Source organism: Tenrec ecaudatus, chromosome 2 (assembly GCF_050624435.1).
Source record: "Tenrec ecaudatus isolate mTenEca1 chromosome 2, mTenEca1.hap1, whole genome shotgun sequence".
NCBI lineage: Eukaryota > Metazoa > Chordata > Mammalia > Afrosoricida > Tenrecidae > Tenrec > Tenrec ecaudatus.
In genome coordinates, this window is record NC_134531.1 from 40,554,032 (window position 1) to 40,566,694 (window position 12,663).

Below are 12,663 nucleotides of genomic sequence, written 5' to 3' on the forward strand. Positions count from 1 at the left end.
TGTTGTCTGAGAAAGTGCCAGACGACTAGCCACTTAGGATGGAAGACACTAAAATATGAGTAGGGAAGAGCTGCATCTTAAATGCAGAGTCAGCTTTAAAGCCATAGATGGAGAAAAGACCTTGAGCCCTTCCCTAGCTGATGGGGGATGATTCAAAGTGCGAAGAAACAGATGCAAATGTCGACTGACAACCAGAACACGGAATGTTCAAATGAATCTAGACAAAAACTGGAAAGTTTAAAAATGAAATATAATGCATAACGATCTATATCCTAGGGATTTATGAGCTGCAATGGACTAGTACTGGCTGATCTGAGTTGGATATCATATGGTTTACTCTGCTAGGAAGAACAAGCTTAAGAGGCATGCCATCTCAAGATGCATTTGTGGGAATTACCTAGGAAACAAACCCGCAGTGAACTGCCTCTAGCCACAATTGAGGGATGGGAGGGAAGGGGTTACTAAACAGAGAGCGTTGGAGAGATAGTACAGAAGGTCAAAGGCATAAATCTACCTTGAACAGTTAGAACTTTGTCAGCTGATTCCTCCCTCTGATGCATGGAGGACCTGATCTGGGTTTCAACATTTTCTGTATTTTTGTTTTGTTTTTTGTTCGTTCACATTAAGGTATATCTCAGAGGTATTATGTTATCGGAGTTACCCTCTTGAAGTTGTGTCATACGTTTCTCTGGTTTTCAGTATATGGGACTCAGGACTGATGAACCTATAGGGACAATAAGTAGAATAAGGGTTTTGGGGAATGTGGGGGACAGGGTCAGTGAGAAAGGTAAAAGGGAGATGCGGTCAAGGAGTCCAGAAAGAAAAAGAATGTTTGGAAACTGATTGTGGTAGCAATTGTACAATTCCTCTTGACATGATTGAACTATGGGATGATAATAAAAGTATATATATTAAAAATTATATATCGAAATATATCGAAGTTAAATGCTATATGTGAAAGGATAATATCTATGCACCTACAAGAAAAATCATTTAAGACAATTATTATTCAATTCACACACTAGAGCCAATGATGAAGAAACAGAAGGATTCTCTCAACCTTTTCAGTCTGAAATAGATCAAACATGAAATTAAGATGTATTGATACGCACTGAAGATTAGAATGTGGAAGTAGAAACAAGAAAGAAAAATCTGTGGTAAATAGTGCTGGAAAATATAGCCTTCATGATAGAAATTCAGCCTTTGGGGTCACATGATAGAACTTTAGATGACAAAGGATTTCTTCATGGCAGGTAGCCTTTTCTAACAATGTAGACAGGAAACTACACTTGTGTACGGGGCCTCACTATTTGGAATTCACAGGAATCAAACTGACTATAGCACTGAGAAAAAAAGTCAGAAAATGTCATAATTCAAGTTCTGATTATGAGTTGACTGAACCAAAAATTGTTTGTATCTTGGTTTTGTTTTCTTTTGGGGGTGGGGGAGAGGTAGGTTTTGTTTGTTTGTTTGTTTGTTTAGTGTTGTCAATCCTTTAGAATTTAAAGACAATTACAAATATGTATTATGGATACTTTTCAGATCCTTCGGTTCCTAAGCTTGCTTACTGTATTACATGTTGTTTCACACCATTTGTTTCTCACTTAATCCGGGACTCTGGGTGGTGAGGCCTCCGTTGGCCTAAATCCACAGCGGTGTCACGGAGGCACAGCAGGGCTATGCAATGCCTAACGCGGGATCATTGCTTAGGGGCATCAGTTTATGTCTTCAGACTTAAGTTCTCACCTATCCCAGGAGTTCATGACTTTTAAACAAGATATATCTACTTGTAGTCTTGATAGATTTCTTTTCTCTAGAGGATGGAGACGGTTACACATTTTCTTAGAAAAAATTTGCTGAGGCTTTTTTTATGAGTTTGGAGAACATGAGATTCACTGTGTGCTTAAATCTCATCTGACTCTCTGGAGCCAGAGGTCTTTCCGTGGTTCCAGTCTTACCGGGGTGCCCCTGGGGTGTAGCGATTATGTGCTGAGCTGTGGTCCATCTATAAGAGCTGAAGTATGAAGCCACCAGCTCGTCTGAGAGAGAAGGAGGGGGCTTACACTCTTGGAAACTCACAGTGGCAGTTCTGCCCTGTCCTCTAGAGTTGCTATGAGTTGCTATGGCCATGGCTGGTGGTACATTCGAAGTTTTTGAGTTTGAGCTTAACTTTGCTTTCGATCTGAAGATGCACCACAGGGAAGAGGAAACTTGGATTGAGTAGCAGTGACTCAGGGTGTCCTTTGAGCAATGCCAACTCCTGCATTTTATAATAAGCCGATGCTCTAAGCAAACTGGGGGCCAGGGAGTATGAGGTCGGACAACCGGGCTGACCATGATGAGCATCTATTCATAGCTTTGCTCCTGACTTCTGAAAGAGCCAGGGTGGAAGCTGCTGCCTCAGGTCCCTTATCAATGCTTCTTTCTTACCTCCCAGATCTTTCCCTCCATGCAATTGGGGCATAAACCTCCCTATAAAATTAGCTACATTTTCAAAGTCATACCTTTTGTAACCCATGGGAAAAAAATTTTTACTGGGAAAAATAATGAATGCCTAATTAAGTCTTCCCTCATTTCCTACCCTTCTAAAATGACAAGGGAAATAATTTATTTCCTTTCCCCCCTAGATCTTATGAACCACCACTTTAAAAATATTGCTCCCTTTTATTTCTTCTTTTTTTAATCTCCTAAAGTGTTATAGTACCAAAATAAAATAAAAATTCCAATAAGAATTTTACCTTATATATAAGTACCTAATAAAAATATTTTTAAAGGCCAGAAAATTATTTTTAAAGATTTCACTGAAAAGTATTTTGAAGTAAGTAGGAAAATTGAGCACTGGACAGAAAAGACACATCTAAAAATGCTTCTCATTTGATACTGAATCTAGCAACGTGGGAAGAAAAATCATATGGATTATAAAAATGCTAGTATCACAGTTACATTTTTAAAAAGGCAGCAGGATTTTTTTAAACTTACCATCAATTAAATAATGAATGAGGAAAATGTAAGGTATATTTTCAGCTATGCCCGAGCTACATACCATTTTAGTAGGCAAATATTCTCTGTCATAATTTGTGCTAGTGATGTGTTCATTAATATTCTTAGGTGTGATTCATAAATTCACCCACCATTTTCTTTTACCTAAACAAAAAGTTCAAGGCATCAAACAAGCTTATCCACACCCTCTATTTTCTGAGACCCATTGAATCTCAGGGTACTACTGAGGCTGAGAGTGAGGAGGTTAAAAGTGAAGTGCTTGCTAAGAGAGAGTTTGGGGAGACCTCACAAGGGGCCTCTCCAGGGAGGTGCAGAAAAGCAGGTTTGTCCAATGATTTTTTCCACTGAACGCATCATTGAACAACACACAATGTGGGAAGAATTTAGGAAACATGGAAAGTCAGAAAATGACCATTGTCTATTTTTTTCTCAACCTAAAAAGAAATGAAAGACGGGAAAATTGTAAGAAAAAAGAAAACAGGGGAGGAGACAAAGAGACATTAGAAAATCTGGAAGATAGAAAGTGGATGAAAGGATGAATGGAAAAAAAACAACAACAACAGCTTAACAGCATGGAAAACAAACAAGCACAACAATAGCTTAACAGCTGAGCAGAGGAAGCAGAAACCCAGGGACCGGAAGAGAAGAGAACTAATGACAACAAAAGCAGTCCTTGCACAGAAATCTGAGAAAACAAAGAAGCACCTTGGAGCAGGGAGATGGCCCGAGGGGACAAAGTGACAATGACAGAAGGTACAGTCAAAGGTCTATGCCACTGAGATACTTGGACCTCTCGCCAGCCTCTATAATGGGGCATGGATTATTTTCCTCAGAGTGAAAAGAGCAAGCTTACCTCTGAAGAAAGTGATTTAGGAGGGGTGGTCTGGGGAGATCCAGAAGCAGAGCATACTAGAAGAAGAGAATGGAGGGCTCAGGTTTGAGGTGCCCTTAGTGAATTTATGACGAGCTAATGCCACTAAATCAGGGGACCTGGTGGCGTGGTGAATACACTTTGGGTGCTAACTGAAAAGTCAGCAGTTCAAAACCATCTGCAGCTCCATTGGAGAAAGACAGTGCTTTCTACTCCCACAAAGAGTGACGGGGGCTGCAATCAGGGGCTCAGGCAAAAGAAAAGTTGTGAGAGCAGGTAGCAAACAGGCACTGTTTGTTCTGATGTGCCTAGGGTCGCTATGGGTCGGCACCGACTCAATGACACGTAACAACAAGAACACTAACAGTTACAGTCTTGGAAGCTCAGAGGCAGTTCTACCCTGCCCTATAGGGGGTTGAATTGACATCAACTCAGTGACAGTAAGTTTGGTTTGCGACTTTTTAATGCCACCACCAAGTGAACAACCCATTGCCCTTGCCTGGCCTTGCCAGGCCTAATGATTGAAGCTTGACAAGGCAAAAGATAGTTTCCTCTAAATATCCGGAATGCTTCCGAGTAAAACAAAACGAAAACTCACAGGAGGAGGACATTGGCAAAGGGAAGTAAGGGACCAATACTAAGAACTAAAATCTACAGATTGAACATTTGGTGGCGAGTCACTAAAAAGGAGGAAAGCTGTCATAGAGATGAAGTGACACAGTCACATCAACAACGGGCTCACACTTATCAAAGTTCAAGGAGGTGGCGCAGGGCTGGCAACATTCTGTTCTTTATCAGCTCACCTACGTGACAGCAGCATAGACTGAAGGGACCCCCACTGAGCACAATGCACGAATGCCTTTTTATCATCCTTGAAAACACCAGAGACAAACAGGAGACCCAGCAGTTCACAAGGGTTATTTAAAACAGGTCATGGCTAAGGAGTCTGAGAGCATTTTATTTACCGTATTTCTTTTGTTTTTAATCATTTTATTGGAGGCTCTTACAACTCTTATCACAATCCATACATACATCCACTGTGTCGAGCATGTTTGTACATATGTTGCCATCATCATTTTCAAAACATTTTCTTTCTGCTTGAGTCCTTGGTAGCAGCTCATTTCCCTCCTCCTCCACCCTCCATTCTCCTGAACCTTTGAAATTTATAATTTTACTGCTGTCTCCCTTCACCCACTTTTCTGTTGTTCGTCCCCCCCAGGAGGGGTGTATACACTGATCATTGTGATTGTTTCCCCCTTTTTCCCTGTACTTTCCCCTTACCCTCCTGGAATTGCTACTCTCATTATTGTTCCTGAGGGGTTTATCTGTCCTGGATTCCCTGTGTTGTGAGCCCTTATCTATACCAGCGTACATGCTCTGGTCTAGCTGGATTTGTAAGGAAGAATTTGGGTCATGCTAGTGGGTGAGGAAGCATTAAAGAACTGGAGAAAAGTTGCATGTTTGCACCCTCGTCTATTCCTGTGACCCTGACATTTAGTTCTTAAAAGCAAAGTGGGTTCTAAAAAATAATACTTCAATACCTTCAAAATTCTGGGTTAAAAATGAATTTTCACTTTATATTTCTCTACTTTGCCAATATTCTAATCAATCATGAGCACAAAAGAATATTTTCTGAAAACTAGGTATTGAAAATTCTACCTCCTAAATTCCCTTTCATATTCAATAAAAACCCATCTTTCAAAGCAAGGAAAGTTGCTGTTAGGTGCGTCCAGTTGGTAACAACACACTGTGTACCATAGAGTGAAACATTGTCCAGGCTGGACCGTCTTCGCTGTTATGTTTGAGCACATTGTGGCAGCCACTATGTCAACCCAACACCTTGATGGTCTTTCTCGCTTTTGCTGAGCTTCAACTTTCCTAAACATGGTATCCTTTTGGGGGAACGAATCTCTCCGATAATGTCCGAAGCATAGTGCGTGCCATTCTCACTTCTGAGGAGCACGCTGGGTTGGCTTCCTCCAAGACAGATTTGTTTGTTCTGATAAGAGACCAGGAAACTTTCAATATTATTTATCAACAACAAAATTAAAAATTAAAATGCATCAGTTCTTCTAGTCTTCCTTATTCATTGTCCAATTTTCATATGCATAGGAAGTGACTGAAAATACCATGACCTGGGTCAGGTACACCTTAGTCTTCAAAATAACATCTTTGTTCTTCGACACTTTAAAGACGTCTTCTACAGCAAACATTCCTAGTGTAATACATCATTTGATTTCTTGATTTCAGCTTCCTTGACTATTGATTTTGGATCCAAGCAAAATTAATAACGTCAATCTTTTCTCCATTTATCACGATATTTTGTATTGGTCCAGTTGTGAGAATTTTTGTCTTTTATTTTAATCCTTGGTGGTACTGGATTTCAGGTTGGAATTCACCAGAGGCACCTTAAATAGACAGGGGAACAACTAGGGAATTAAAAGCAACAATGAGGAAGACATAGATCCCAGTGATGTTGGAGCAATAGCAATCTACTTGGGAGGAATTACTCATAGGCAGATGAAGGGCAAGCGTGATGGTGGGGCAGGAGGAAGGTAAAAGGAAACAGGAAAGGCCTAGGAAGCAAAGCTATGAATAGAAGTATAAACATAGGTATGCACTAATGTAAATTTATTAATTTAAAACATCCCCTATGTACATATGTTAATATGGCAATACATTGAGGAGGTAGACAGACTTTGGGTCTCTTCTCAAACTCTTCCTCAATGCAAGAACACTTTGTTCTAACAACCTGGCATTCTGTGATGCTCACCTTCCTAATGCCATCACTGAAGACAAAATGGGTGCATAAGCAAATGTGGTGAAGATAACTGATAGTGCCCAGCTATCAAAAGATATAGCATCAGGGATCTTAAAGGCTTGAAGTTGAACAAGCAGCCACCTAGCAGAGCAGCAACAAGCCCACATGGAAGAAGTATACCATCCTGTGCAATCATGACGTATCATGGAATTAGGGAACAGGCAGCAGAAGACCCAAAACAAAACAAAACACATATATTTTTGAGAATGAGGGAGGTCAGAACACAGATGCAAAACCCATCTGTAGACAATAGGGCATCACCTCACAGAAAGGTCACAAGGAGGGGATGAGTCAACCAGGGCACATTATAGCACCAGGGCACAGTATAGCACCGATGAAACACACAATATTCCTCTGGTTCTTTGTGGCTTCCTCACATCCCTCTATCATGACCCCAGTCCTGCCTTTCAGCTCAGGCTAGATGAGAGCATGTACACTGGTACAGATAAGAGCTCACGACACATGGAATCCGGGTCACATAAACTCCTCAGGAACAGAAATGGGAGTAGTGATAACAGGAAGGGGAAGGGGAAAGGTGGGAGGAGAAGAGGAATGGGGGAACCAATCACAATGATCGATGCATAACCGCACCCCAGCCCCCAGGGATGAACAACAGAAATGTGGGTGAAGGGAGACAGCAATCAGTGTAAGATATAACAACAATAATAATTTATAATGTATCAAGGTGTCACAAGGGGGAGAGAGGGGAATGGAGGGAAAAGAGGAGCTGATGCCAAGGGCTCAAATAGAAAGTAAATGTTTATAAAATGATCATGGCAACATATGTACAGATATACTTGATACAACTGATGTATGGAATATTGTAAGAGCTGTAAGTGCCTCCAATAAAATGATTTTTTAACCCAGACATTAAAAAACTTTAAAACAATTTTTAAAGTAAATTGCCAACTATAATCCATTTATCATTTAAAGCTTCAAACTGAGTGATTTACCAAGGAGAGCTGTGACATAAAGGCTAGCCCATCAGGCTACAGATCATTTACTGTTTAGGAAGTTTATGCCTGAATTTTTAAGCTGCAATGCTTTCGCTATTTCAGGAATAGCTAATTAACTCTGCAAGCATCAGTAGCTGCAACGAATTTGGCCTGCCTGCTTTCCAGATCATTGGGTAAGTAGAGTATGGCCTTAGACCTGGGTGGTCTATTCATTTTTCTCACTGGCTAGTGGAACAATTCCTTTCATGTCTTAAGATTTTCTGGCTTATGAAACTCAGTAAAAAGAGGTAAGATGGCTCTCTGCAAGGGAACCGGACGCGGGTTCTCAGAGCCAGCCGCTGCAGTTGCCACAGTTCTGTGAACTTCTTCGCGATGTTTCCTTTGGCCCAAAACGCACTAAGCCGTCTTCAAATGCGAAGCATTCAGCAAGCCATGGCAAGGCACAGCCACCAGAAACGGACGCCTGATTTCCATGACAAATATGGCGATGCTATTTTAGCTGGTGGAGCCACTTTCTGTATTGCTGTATGGACAGACACAGCAACACAAATTGGAATCGAATGGAACCTGTCCCCTGTTGGCAGAGTTACCCCAAAGGAATGGAGAGAATAGAAATTAAATCAGCTGGTGGTGTAATAATTGTTCCAAAATCAACTTTTAAATGGATTCAAGTAAAAGCACCACATATGCATTAACATGGCATTATTGAAGACATAAAATGCATTTGAAACTAAAAAAAAAAAGAGTTAAGATGAGGAAGAACCATACACAGTAGACAAGGGTATACGGACCAAAGTTTTATTGGTAAGTACCTGGGGCAGAAGAGAAAAGACTAGGTTAAGTTATTGTTTAGTAAGTTTCTGGGTTTGGTGAGGATATTTTGGGAATGATTATTAGTGACAGTTACACAACATGATTAATATAATACATGGCACTAAATTGTACATGTGAAAAGCACTGAATTGACAAATATTGTATTACATATCTTTTTATAACAATAAAAGATTTCAACACCAAAAAGGAAGCATATAAACTACACAAGTATTAAATTGTATGCGATAGAATTGAAAACGACTGCATTATTGGGTTTTCACTCAAGTGGATTTCTTTTGAAGTCCTTGAATAATTGAAGCGGGTTCTTTAAAAGAGAACAAATAATCTAGACCTCACTCCTATAATAAAATGACATGAAATTTCACCCTCGAATAGGGAGGCAAGGTTTTTTCTATTTCAAAGAAATTCAGAAATGACATTGCAGTGACTTAAAGCTCCACTTTTCAAGAAACATTGTGGACTTGGAAGTTATGATGCCATTTTCCAGATAACAGCTGGATCATTAGAGGATGATGATCTTCCACGGGGTCTCCGTTCCTCAGCACGCAGGGGAGTCAGTCACTGGATGATTGACAAAAGAAAGTGTGCTCCTGGGTGATGCTAATGCAAATCTAAGTTATAACTCCATTATAAAGACCTATTTGTTTTACTAGGTATAAAGAACAGAATAGTTGCATTTATTCTTTTAGACAACACACATTCTTTAAAAATCCTCAAATTTACTTAAACATCTGTATAAGTATATAGATAATCCAAAATAATATATGAAATAGCGAGTATCTCTAATATATATCCTTTGAAATTCCTAGGTGATACAAATGGTTAATGTGCTCAGCTGCTAACCCAATGGTCGATGGTTCAAATCCACTCAGAGGCACCTTGGAAGCTCTGCCCACCAACTAAAATCAGCCGTTGAAAATCTTATGGAGTACAGTTCTACCCTGATGCATCTGGAAACACCTAGAGTAAGAAGCAACTCAATGATAAGTGGGAGGGGGATCTCTTTAATATCTTTATGAAACTTATAAAAATAGAGATAACAATATGCAAAGATTTATTTTTAAATACTTACCAAATCCGTTATGTTGTCTAGAAAAAAACTGCACCCGAAGGAAAAATTATTTCGGATGACAGACGAGATCTTCCATATTATTAACACATTTGCATCTAAATTACCCACAAAGTGGAAAATCCATTGGTGGATAATTGAGGATTAACAGACTATCAACAGAATAAAGGAGGAACTCTGACATCCTGGGCCTTTAATGAATCAATTTACAACCACCAGGATTTCTACAACACACACACAAAGTAATGTCTCGCTCCTGCTTACAAATTGATAGTACGTTTATCGTCCTTTCTTGGGGCCAATTGTGAGCAAAACAATGACAGAACGGGTGATAGAACTATTCGCTTCTCAGGCTCCCTCAGTTGAGAACAATTGCACATCAGCAAATATCAGACCAGAGAGGCAATTACTGTCCTTTGATGACTTCAATTGTCATCAATTGTTTCAGTTGAAACAAAGAGGTCTCTTTTTATTTGCTAATTCCAGACAAGTCTACAGATCTTCAGGATGCCCATGAGAGTGAACATCCTCCACTCCCATAGGATTCCTAAACTTCCGGTGACATTGTTCCTTCTGTTATTGTTGCTGTTAGTTGCTATTGAGTCTGCGCTCACTAATGGCAACCCCGTCTACAACAGAACAAAATAATCCCGTCTTCAGCAGAGTTCAAGGCCATTATCGAGGCAGCCACTGTGTATTTTGAGTGCCGTTCAACCCAGGGTTCTGCATCCCTGCACCATATCAGACAACACTTTGTTGCTCTCTGTTGGCTAATTTTTGGAAATAGATTAGCAAATCCTTTTTTCCTAGTCTATCTTGTCTATAGACACCTCTGAAACCTCTCCACCAGGAGGGATCCTGCTGATTTTAAAAATATGTGGGTCTCACTTAGAGCACCATAACAAGACTCAAGCCGCCACAGTACAGCAACCTAACAAATGAGTGCAGGGTCTCTCCCATGTACACTTTTATGGCCAATCACGCATAATGCTTGAGGGATTCCAGGCAGAGTTAATGAAAATGTTCTGGTTGGATGCATGCATATGTAATGACTCATAACACATAAATACACCCACGAGAATGTGAAATTTTCTCTCCCTGTCTTCCTGGCTGCCTGATTCATCTGCTGAGAATAAAGTGTGTAGTTTTGTGGACCCTCTCTGGCAAGCATTATCTGAACACGGTATTTTGTCTCCTGTTACCCTCATCAGAAAGGCATTTAGCAATGGTCGAAAAGTGTGACATAACAAAAGGAAGGTAAAGCCGTGTTCATCACTACAAATTGAGAGTTTTAAAAAGTTATTTTTATGTTCCATATTTCCCTGTTAATATTGTAAGAGATGATGCCAATAACCAATGACAATGCTATTCCTACTTCTCATTGGGGGAAAAAAGCAAACAACTATGTGTGTTGTCAGACACTAGGCCAAGGGTCAGCAAACTCCAGCCTAGGGGCCAGACTTAGCCCATTTTAGAATCCTACATGCCAAGAAAGGTCATTACACTCTTAGCAGGTTGAAAATCCTCAATGAATAGTCATGTTTTGTGACATCAATTTTCCCGATGAAGTTAAAAGTTTAGGTGATATAAAGTATAATGGTCACACAGCTGTGTCCTTATCCACATGTGCTACCACTTTTCCCTACTACTACGGACTTGAGTAGTTGCCCTAAAATCCCGATACAGGAACATGTTCTCTCCTGCTTTAGACTCTGCTTGTTCAAGTCCTTCCTGGTCTAACCAACCACCTACCACTGGTACTCAGCTCCCACACATAATTCTTCTAGCTCCATGATCCAGAAAAAGCTCACTCATGCCCTAAAAACTACAGCCCATTCTTTATATTTCTGGTCCTAAGAATGTAGACCAAAAAAAAAAAAATCACTTCTATCCATTGATGACCACTCTGATTGTCAGGTTTATTGTGCCAACTTGGTCAATAGGAGCATATGGGATTAATGGGGTCACAGTATGATTGGAGGGCAATGAGATAAATGGCTCTGCAAGGCCCGCCCTTCCCTCCCCCCACATTGCCCTCTGGTGATCTGAGCATGCTGCTGCTTTAGCTGCCTCAACCTATGAACTACACTACCCGTGGGCCAGGCCAACCCATGGATTGTGTTGCTAGAGCTTGAGGCTCCTTGGAGACCTGCCTCGCAATGATACTGGTGCATACATAGCTTGAGATTGAGGCTGGTGGATCCTGCTGTCTTTCATTGCTTCTGTTTGATATCCTATCCAAGCCTGCTTCGCTAAGCTCTCAAGCTACTGACTGGTGGTGACCCATCCTGCTGTTTGCTGTTTGTGGGCAGAGTCTGCTTGCCTTTTCTGAGAGAGGACTCTGCTGTCTGCTTCCTTGACTATGGACCCAGCAGGCCACATGAGGTGAAGGACTTCCCATATATTAACTGTTCCACAGTAGTGAGTTGACCGGAGCCCTCTGTACTGCTGTGTGGACTAATTAGCTGTTTTCTTCCTGCTTCCTGTATAAACCTACCCAAATATATATATGTAAAATCACAAGTGTCCTGGTTTTGTTTCTCCAGCGAGCCCTGCCTAACATATCTCTATTTCATCATCTCTGAAAAAATGAATTAGTAATATTAACCTTGAAATTTAACTATGAAGGAGCACCAGTAGAACAGTGGTTGAGCACTCAGTTGCTAACTGGAAGGTCGGTGGTATGAATTCCCTCTATGTCTCTAAGAGAGAATGAGTCAGAGACAGCTGTTTTAAATATTGTCCAAAAAAAAAACCTATGTAACTCTTCTACTTGTATAGGGTTGCTATGAGTCAGAACCGACAAGATAGCACCCAGCAACAAGTTTAACCATAAAAACAAAATTAAATTAGGTAGAGAAACATAATTCAGTTCCAAGTAGGAAGCCAAGGAATGGTGGTTACCATTTGTGTCAGGTGTAGATTCTATTCTATCCAGTAATCCTTTGATCTATGGATATAATGAGGAAACTATTATAAATCATGTATTTATAAACACACTTTATTTACGTTATTATTGTTGTTAGGTACCATCCAGCTGGTTCTGACTTATGGCAACCCTGTGGACAACAGAATGACGCACCGCCCTGTCCGACACCAACCTCACGATTGC

At 40.5% G+C, this 12,663-nt stretch overlaps 1 protein-coding gene and 1 pseudogene across 1 annotated transcript in view; one reads left to right on the forward strand and one right to left on the reverse strand.

Annotated features, from left to right (window-relative positions):
* Positions 1-12,663, reverse strand: part of PLCXD3 (phosphatidylinositol specific phospholipase C X domain containing 3) — a 235,152-nt gene that overhangs the window by 178,459 nt on the left and 44,030 nt on the right. The window lies entirely within an intron of this gene.
* LOC142440761 (cytochrome c oxidase subunit 7B, mitochondrial pseudogene) lies at positions 8,021-8,277 on the forward strand (annotated as a pseudogene).